Source organism: Oncorhynchus nerka, linkage group LG19 (genome assembly GCF_034236695.1).
Source record: "Oncorhynchus nerka isolate Pitt River linkage group LG19, Oner_Uvic_2.0, whole genome shotgun sequence".
NCBI classification, from domain to species: Eukaryota; Metazoa; Chordata; class Actinopteri; order Salmoniformes; family Salmonidae; genus Oncorhynchus; species Oncorhynchus nerka.
Window position 1 is genome coordinate 31,145,166 of NC_088414.1, and position 9,189 is coordinate 31,154,354.

Genomic DNA, 9,189 nt, shown 5'->3' on the forward strand with positions numbered 1-9,189 from the left:
ACAGTAATATGGTTAGAAATACAGGCCCAGCTCCAACAGTAATATGGTTAGAAATACAGGCCCAGCTCCAACAGTAATATGGTAAGAAATACAAGCCCAGCTCCAACAGTAATATGGTTAGAAATACAGGCCCAGCTCCAACAGTAATATGGTTAGAAATACAGGCCCAGCTCAAACAGTAATACGGTTAGAAATACAGGCCCAGCTCCAACAGTAATATGGTAAGAAATACAAGCCCAGCTCCAACAGTAATATGGTTAGAAATACAGGCCCAGCTCCAACAGTAATAGAAATACAGGCCCAACTACAACAGTAATATGGTTAGAAATACAGGCCCAACTCCAACAGTAATATGGTTAGAAATACAGGCCCAGCTCCAACAGTAATATGGTTAGAAATACAGGCCCAGCTCCAACAGTAATATGGTAAGAAATACAAGCCCAGCTCCAACAGTAATATGGTTAGAAATACAGGCCCAGCTCCAACAGTAATATGGTTAGAAATACAGGCCCAGCTCAAACAGTAATATGGTTAGAAATACAGGCCCAGCTCCAACAGTAATATGGTAAGAAATACAGGCCCAGCTCCAACAGTAATATGGTTAGAAATACACGCCCAGCTCCAACAGTAATACGGTTAGAAATACAGGCCCAACTACAACAGTAATATGGTTAGAAATACAGGCCCAACTCCAACAGTAATATGGTTAGAAATACAGGCCCAGCTCCAACAGTAATATGGTTAGAAATACAGGCCCAGCTCCAACAGTAATATGGTAAGAAATACAGGCCCAGCTCCAACAGTAATATGGTAAGAAATACAGGCCCAGCTCCAACAGTAATATGGTTAGAAATACAGGCCCAGCTCCAACAGTAATATGGTAAGAAATACAGGCCCAGCTCCAACAGTAATATGGTAAGAAATACAGGCCCAGCTCCAACAGTAATATGGTTAGAAATACAGGCCCAGCTCCAACAGTAATATGGTTAAGAAATACAGGCCCAGCTCCAACAGTAATATGGTAAGAAATACAGGCCCAGCTCCAACAGTAATATGGTTAAGAAATACAGGCCCAGCTCCAACAGTAATATGGTTAGAAATACAGGCCCAGCTCCAACAGTAATATGGTTAGAAATACAGGCCCAGCTCCAACAGTAATACGGTAAGAAATACAGGCCCAGCTCCAACAGTAATATGGTTAGAAATACAGGCCCAGCTCCAACAGTAATTCGGTAAGAAATACAGGCCCAGCTCCAACAGTAATATGGTTAGAAATACAGGCCCAGCTCCAACAATAATATGGTTAGAAATACAGGCCCAGCTCCAACAGTAATATGGTTAGAAATACAGGCCCAGCTCCAACAGTAATAGTAAGAAATACAGGCCCAGCTCCAACAGTAATATGGTTAAGAAATACAGGCCCAGCTCCAACAGTAATATGGTTAGAAATACAGGCCCAGCTCCAACAGTAATATGGTTAGAAATACAGGCCCAGCTCCAACAGTAATATGGTAAGAAATACAGGCCCAGCTCCAACAGTAATATGGTTAGAAATACAGGCCCAGCTCCAACAGTAATATGGTAAGAAATACAGGCCCAGCTCCAACAGTAATATGGTTAGAAATACAGGCCCAGCTCCAACAGTAATATGGTAGGCCCAGAAATACAGCCCAGCTCCAACAGTAAATGGTTAGAAATACATGGTTAGAAATACAGGCCCAGCTCCAACAGTAATATGGTTAGAAATACAGGCCCAGCTCCAACAGTAATATGGTAAGAAATACAGGCCCAGCTCCAACAGTAATATGGTTAGAAATAGCTCCAACAGTAATATGGTTAAGAAAGGCCCAGCTCCAACAGTAATATGGTTAGAAATACAGGCCCAGCTCCAACAGTAATATGGTTAGAAATACAGGCCCAGCTCCAACAGTAATATGGTAAGAAATACAGGCCCAGCTCCAACAGTAATATGGTAAGAAATACAGGCCCAGCTCCAACAGTAATATGGTTAGAAATACAGGCCCAGCTCCAACAGTAATATGGTTAGAAATACAGGCCCAGCTCCAACAGTAATATGGTTAGAAATACAGGCCCAGCTCCAACAGTAATGGTAAGAAATACAGGCCCAGCTCCAACAGGTTAGAAATACAGGCCCAGCTCCAACAGTAATATGGTAAGAAATACAGGCCCAGCTCCAACAGTAATATGGTAAGAAATACAGGCCCAGCTCCAACAGTAATATGGTAAGAAATACAGGCCCAGCTCCAAAGAAATACAGGCCCAGCTCCAACAGTAATATGGTAAGAAATACAGGCCCAGCTCCAACAGTAATATGGTTAGAAATAAATCCAACAGTAATATGGTTAGAAATACAGGCCCAGCTCCAACAGAAATACAGGCCCAGCTCAGCAACAGTAATATGGTAAGAAATACAGGCCCAGCTCCAACAGTAATATGGTTAGAAATACAGGCCCAGCTCCAACAGTAATATGGTAAGAAATACAGGCCCAGCTCCAACAGTAATATGGTAAGAAATACAGGCCCAGCTCCAACAGTAATATGGTTAGAAATACAGGCCCAGCTCCAACAGTAATATGGTTAGAAATACAGGCCCAGCTCCAACAGTAATATGGTAAGAAATACAGGCCCAGCTCCAACAGTAATATGGTTAGAAATACACGCCCAGCTCCAACAGTAATGTGGTTAGAAATACAGGCCCAACTCCAACAGTAATATGGTTAGAAATACAGGCCCAGCTCCAACAGTAATATGGTAAGAAATACAGGCCCAGCTCCAACAGTAATATGGTTAGAAATACAGGCCCAGCTCCAACAGTAATATGGTTAGAAATACAGGCCCAGCTCCAACAGTAATATGGTTAGAAATACAGGCCCAGCTCCAACAGTAATATGGTTAGAAATACAGGCCCAGCTCCAACAGTAATATGGTTAGAAATACAGGCCCAGCTCCAACAGTAATATGGTAAGAAATACAAGCCCAGCTCCAACAGTAATATGGTTAGAAATACAGGCCCAGCTCCAACAGTAATATGGTTAGAAATACAGGCCCAGCTCAAACAGTAATACGGTTAGAAATACAGGCCCAGCTCCAACAGTAATATGGTAAGAAATACAGGCCCAGCTCCAACAGTAATATGGTTAGAAATACAAGCCCAGCTCCAACAGTAATATGGTTAGAAATACAGGCCCAACTCCAACAGTAATATGGTTAGAAATACAGGCCCAGCTCCAACAGTAATATGGTAAGAAATACAGGCCCAGCTCCAACAGTAATATGGTAAGAAATACAGGCCCAGCTCCAACAGTAATATGGTTAGAAATACAGGCCCAGCTCCAACAGTAATATGGTTAGAAATACAGGCCCAGCTCCAACAGTAATATGGTTAAGAAATACAGGCCCAGCTCCAACAGTAATATGGTTAGAAATACAGGCCCAGCTCCAACAGTAATATGGTAAGAAATACAGGCCCAGCTCCAACAGTAATATGGTTAGAAATACAGGCCCAGCTCCAACAGTAATATGGTAAGAAATACAGGCCCAGCTCCAACAGTAATATGGTAAGAAATACAGGCCCAGCTCCAACAGTAATATGGTTAGAAATACAGGCCCAACTCCCAACAGTAATATGGTTAGAAATACAGGCCCAGTCCAACAATATGGTTAGAAATACAGGCCCAGCTCCAACAGTAATATGGTTAAGAAATACAGGCCCAGCTCCAACAGTAATATGGTTAAGAAATACAGGCCCAGCTCCAACAGTAATATGGTTAGAAATACAGGCCCAGCTCCAACAGTAATATGGTTAGAAATACAGGCCCAGCTCCAACAGTAATATGGTTAGAAATACAGGCCCAGCTCCAACAGTAATATGGTTAGAAATACAGGCCCAGCTCCAACAGTAATATGGTTAGAAATACAGGCCCAGCTCCAACAGTAATATGGTTAGAAATACAGGCCCAGCTCCAACAGTAATATGGTTAGAAATACAGGCCCAGCTCCAACAGTAATATGGTAGAAATACAGGCCCAGCTCCAACAGTAATATGGTTAGAAATACAGGCCCAGCTCCAACAGTAATATGGTAAGAAATACAGGCCCAGCTCCAACAGTAATATGGTTAGAAATACAGGCCCAGCTCCAACAGTAATATGGTAAGAAATACAGGCCCAGCTCCAACAGTAATATGGTAAGAAATACAGGCCCAGCTCCAACAGTAATATGGTTAGAAATACAGGCCCAGCTCCAACAGTAATACGGTTAGAAATACAGGCCCAACTCCAACAGTAATATGGTAAGAAATACAGGCCCAGCTCCAACAGTAAACAGAAATACAGGCCCAGCTCCAACAGTAATATGGTTAGAAATACAGGCCCAGCTCCAACAGTAATATGGTTAGAAATACAGGCCCAGCTCCAACAGTAATATGGTAAGAAATACAGGCCCAGCTCCAACAGTAATATATGGTTAGAAATGCCCAGCTCCAACAGTAATATGGTTAGAAATACAGGCCCAGCTCCAACAGTAATATGGTAAGAAATACAGGCCCAGCTCCAACAGTAATATGGTAAGAAATACAGGCCCAGCTCCAACAGTAATATGGTAAGAAATACAGGCCCAGCTCCAACAGTAATATGGTTAGAAATACAGGCCCAGCTCCAACAGTAATATGGTAAGAAATACAGGCCCAGCTCCAACAGTAATATGGTAAGAAATACAGGCCCAGCTCCAACAGTAATATGGTTAGAAATACAGGCTCCCAGCTCCAACAGTAATATGGTTAGAAATAAAGCTCCAACAGAAATACAGGCCCAGCTCCAACAGTAATATGGTTAAGAAATACAGGCCCAGCTCAACAGTAATATGGTAAAAAATACAGGCCCAGCTCCAACAGTAATATGGTAAGAAATACAGGCCCAGCTCCAACAGTAATATGGTTAGAAATACAGGCCCAGCTCCAACAGTAATATGGTTAGAAATACAGGCCCAGCTCCAACAGTAATATGGTAAGAAATACAGGCCCAGCTCCAACAGTAATATGGTTAGAAATACAGGCCCAGCTCCAACAGTAATATGGTTAGAAATACAGGCCCAGCTCAAACAGTAATACGGTTAGAAATACAGGCCCAGCTCCAACAGTAATATGGTAAGAAATACAGGCCCAGCTCCAACAGTAATATGGTTAGAAATAATATGGTTAGAAATACAGGCCCAGCTCCAACAGTAATATGGTTAGAAATACAGGCCCAGCTCCAACAGTAATATGGTTAGAAATACAGGCCCAGCTCCAACAGTAATATGGTTAGAAATACAGGCCCAGCTCCAACAGTAATATGGTAAGAAATACAGGCCCAGCTCCAACAGTAATATGGTTAGAAATACAGGCCCAGCTCCAACAGTAATATGGTTAGAAATACAGCCCAGCTCAACAGTAATATGGTTAGAAATACAGGCCCAGCTCCAACAGTAATATGGTAAGAAATACAAGCCCAGCTCCAACAGTAATATGGTAAGAAATACAGGCCCAGCTCCAACAGTAATATGGTTAGAAATACAGGCCCAGCTCCAACAGTAATATGGTTAGAAATACAGGCCCAGCTCCAACAGTAATACGGTAAGAAATACAGGCCCAGCTCCAACAGTAATATGGTTAGAAATACAGGCCCAGCTCCCAATATGGTAGAAATATGCCCAGCTCCAACAGAAATACAGGCCCAGCTCCAACAGTAATATGGTAAGAAATACAGGCCCAGCTCCAACAGTAATATGGTAAGCTCCAACAGTAAATACAGGCCCAGCTCCAACAGTAATATGGTTAGAAATACAGGCCCAGCTCCAACAGTAATATGGTTAGAAATACAGGCCCAGCTCCAACAGTAATATGGTTAGAAATACAGGCCCAGCTCCAACAGTAATATGGTTAGAAATACAGGCCCAGCTCCAACAGTAATATGGTAAGAAATACAGGCCCAGCTCCAACAGTAATATGGTTAGAAATACAGGCCCAGCTCCAACAGTAATATGGTTAGAAATACAGGCCCAACTCCAACAGTAATATGGTTAGAAATACAGGCCCAGCTCCAACAGTAATATGGTTAGAAATACAGGCCCAGCTCCAACAGTAATATGGTAAGAAATACAGGCCCAGCTCCAACAGTAATATGGTTAGAAATACAGGCCCAGCTCAGTAATATGGTAAAAAATACAACAACAGTAATATGGTTAGAAATACAGGCCCAGCTCCAACAGTAATATGGTAAGAAATACAGGCCCAGCTCCAACAGTAATACAGGCCCAGCTCCAACAGTAATATGGTAAGAAATACAGGCCCAGCTCCAACAGTAATATGGTAAGAAATACAAGCCCAGCTCCAACAGTAATATGGTTAGAATACAGGCCCAACTCCAACAGTAATATGGTTAGAAATACAGGCCCAGCTCCAACAGTAATATGGTAAGAAATACAGGCCCAGCTCCAACAGTAATATGGTAAGAAATACAGGCCCAGCTCCAACAGTAATATGGTTAGAAATACAGGCCCAGCTCCAACAGTAATATGGTAAGAAATACAGGCCCAGCTCCAACAGTAATATGGTAAGAAATACAGGCCCAGCTCCAACAGTAATATGGTTAGAAATACAGGCCCAGCTCCAACAGTAATATGGTTAGAAATACAGGCCCAGCTCCAACAGTAATATGGTAAGAAATACAAGCCCAGCTCCAACAGTAATATGGTTAGAAATACAGGCCCAGCTCCAACAGTAATATGGTTAGAAATACAGGCCCAGCTCCAACAGTAAATAAGAAATACAGGCCCAGCTCCAACAGTAATATGGTTAGAAATACAGGCCCAGCTCCAACAGTAATAATAGAAATACAGGCCCAGCTCCAACAGTTAGAAATACAGGCCCAGCTCCAACAGTAATATGGTTAGAAATACAGGCCCAGCTCCAACAGTAATATGGTTAGAAATACAGGCCCAGCTCCAACAGTAATATGGTTAGAAATACAGGCCCAGCTCCAACAGTAATATGGTAAGAAATACAAGCCCAGCTCCAACAGTAATATGGTTAGAAATACAGGCCCAGCTCCAACAGTAATATGGTTAGAAATACAGGCCCAGCTCCAACAGTAATATGGTTAGAAATACAGCCCAGCTCCAACAGTAATATGGTAAGAAATACAAGCCCAGCTCCAACAGTAATATGGTTAGAAATACAGGCCCAGCTCCAACAGTAATATGGTTAGAAATACAGGCCCAGCTCCAACAGTAATATGGTTAGAAATACAGGCCCAGCTCCAACAGTAATATGGTTAGAAATACAGGCCCAGCTCCAACAGTAATATGGTAAGAAATACAGGCCCAGCTCCAACAGTAATATGGTAAGAAATACAGGCCCAGCTCCAACAGTAATATGGTTAGAAATACAGGCCCAGCTCCAACAGTAATATGGTAAAAAAATACAGGCCCAGCTCCAACAGTAATATGGTAAAAAAATACAGGCCCAGCTCCAACAGTAATATGGTAAGAAATACAGGCCCAGCTCCAACAGTAATATGGTAAGAAATACAGGCCCAGCTCCAACAGTAATATGGTAAGAAATACAGGCCCAGCTCCAACAGTAATATGGTTAGAAATACAGGCCCAGCTCCAACAGTAATATGGTAAGAAATACAGGCCCAGCTCCAACAGTAATATGGTAAGAAATACAGGCCCAGCTCCAACAGTAATATGGTTAGAAATACAGGCCCAGCTCCAACGGTAATATGGTTAGAAATACAGGTCCAGCTCCAACAGTAATACGGTTAGAAATACAGGCCCAGCTCCAACAGTAATACGGTTAGAAATACAGGCCCAGCTCCAACAGTAATATGGTTAGAAATACAGGCCCAGCTCCAACAGTAATATGGTTAGAAATACAGGCCCAGCTCCAACAGTAATATGGTTAGAAATACAGGCCCAGCTCCAACAGTAATATGGTAAGAAATACAGGCCCAGCTCAACAGTAATATGGTTAGAAATACAGGCCCAGCTCCAACAGTAATATGGTAAGAAATAGCCCAGCTCCAACAGTAATATGGTAAAATACAGGCCCAGCTCCAACAGTAATATGGTAAGAAATACAGGCCCAGCTCCAACAGTAATATGGTTAGAAATACAGGCCCAGCTCCAACAGTAATATGGTAAGAAATACAGCCCAGATCCCCAGCCCAACTCCAACAGTAATATGGTTAGAAATACAGGCCCAGCTCCAACAGTAATATGGTAAGAAATACAGGCCCAGCTCCAACAGTAATATGGTTAGAAATACAGGCCCAGCTCCAACAGTAATATGGTAAAAAATACAGGCCCAGCTCCAACAGTAATATGGTAAGAAATACAGGCCCAGCTCCAACAGTAATATGGTTAGAAATACAGGCCCAGCTCCAACAGTAATATGGTAAAAAAATACAGGCCCAGCTCCAACAGTAATATGGTAAGAAATACAGGCCCAGCTCCAACAGTAATATGGTTAGAAATACAGGCCCAGCTCCAACAGTAATATGGTTAGAAATACAGGCCCAGCTCCAACAGTAATATGGTAAGAAATACAGGCCCAGCTCCAACAGTAATATGGTTAGAAATACAGGCCCAGCTCCAACAGTAATATGGTTAGAAATACAGGCCCAGCTCCAACAGTAATATGGTTAGAAATACAGGCCCAGCTCCAACAGTAATATGGTTAGAAATACAGGCCCAGCTCCAACAGTAATACGGTAAGAAATACAGGCCCAGCTCCAACAGTAATATGGTTAGAAATACAGGCCCAGCTCCAACAGTAATATGGTAGAAATACAGGCCCAGCTCCAACAGTAATATGGTTAGAAATACAGGCCCAGCTCCAACAGTAATATGGTAAGAAATACAGGCCCAGCTCCAACAGTAATATGGTAAGAAATACAGGCCCAGCTCCAACAGTAATATGGTAAGAAATACAGGCCCAGCTCCAACAGTAATATGGTTAGAAATACAGGCCCAGCTCCAACAGTAATATGGTAAAAAATACAGGCCCAGCTCCAACAGTAATATGGTTAGAAATACAGGCCCAGCTCCAACAGTAATATGGTTAGAAATACAGGCCCAGCTCCAACAGTAATATGGTAAGAAATACAGGCCCAGCTCCAACAGTAAT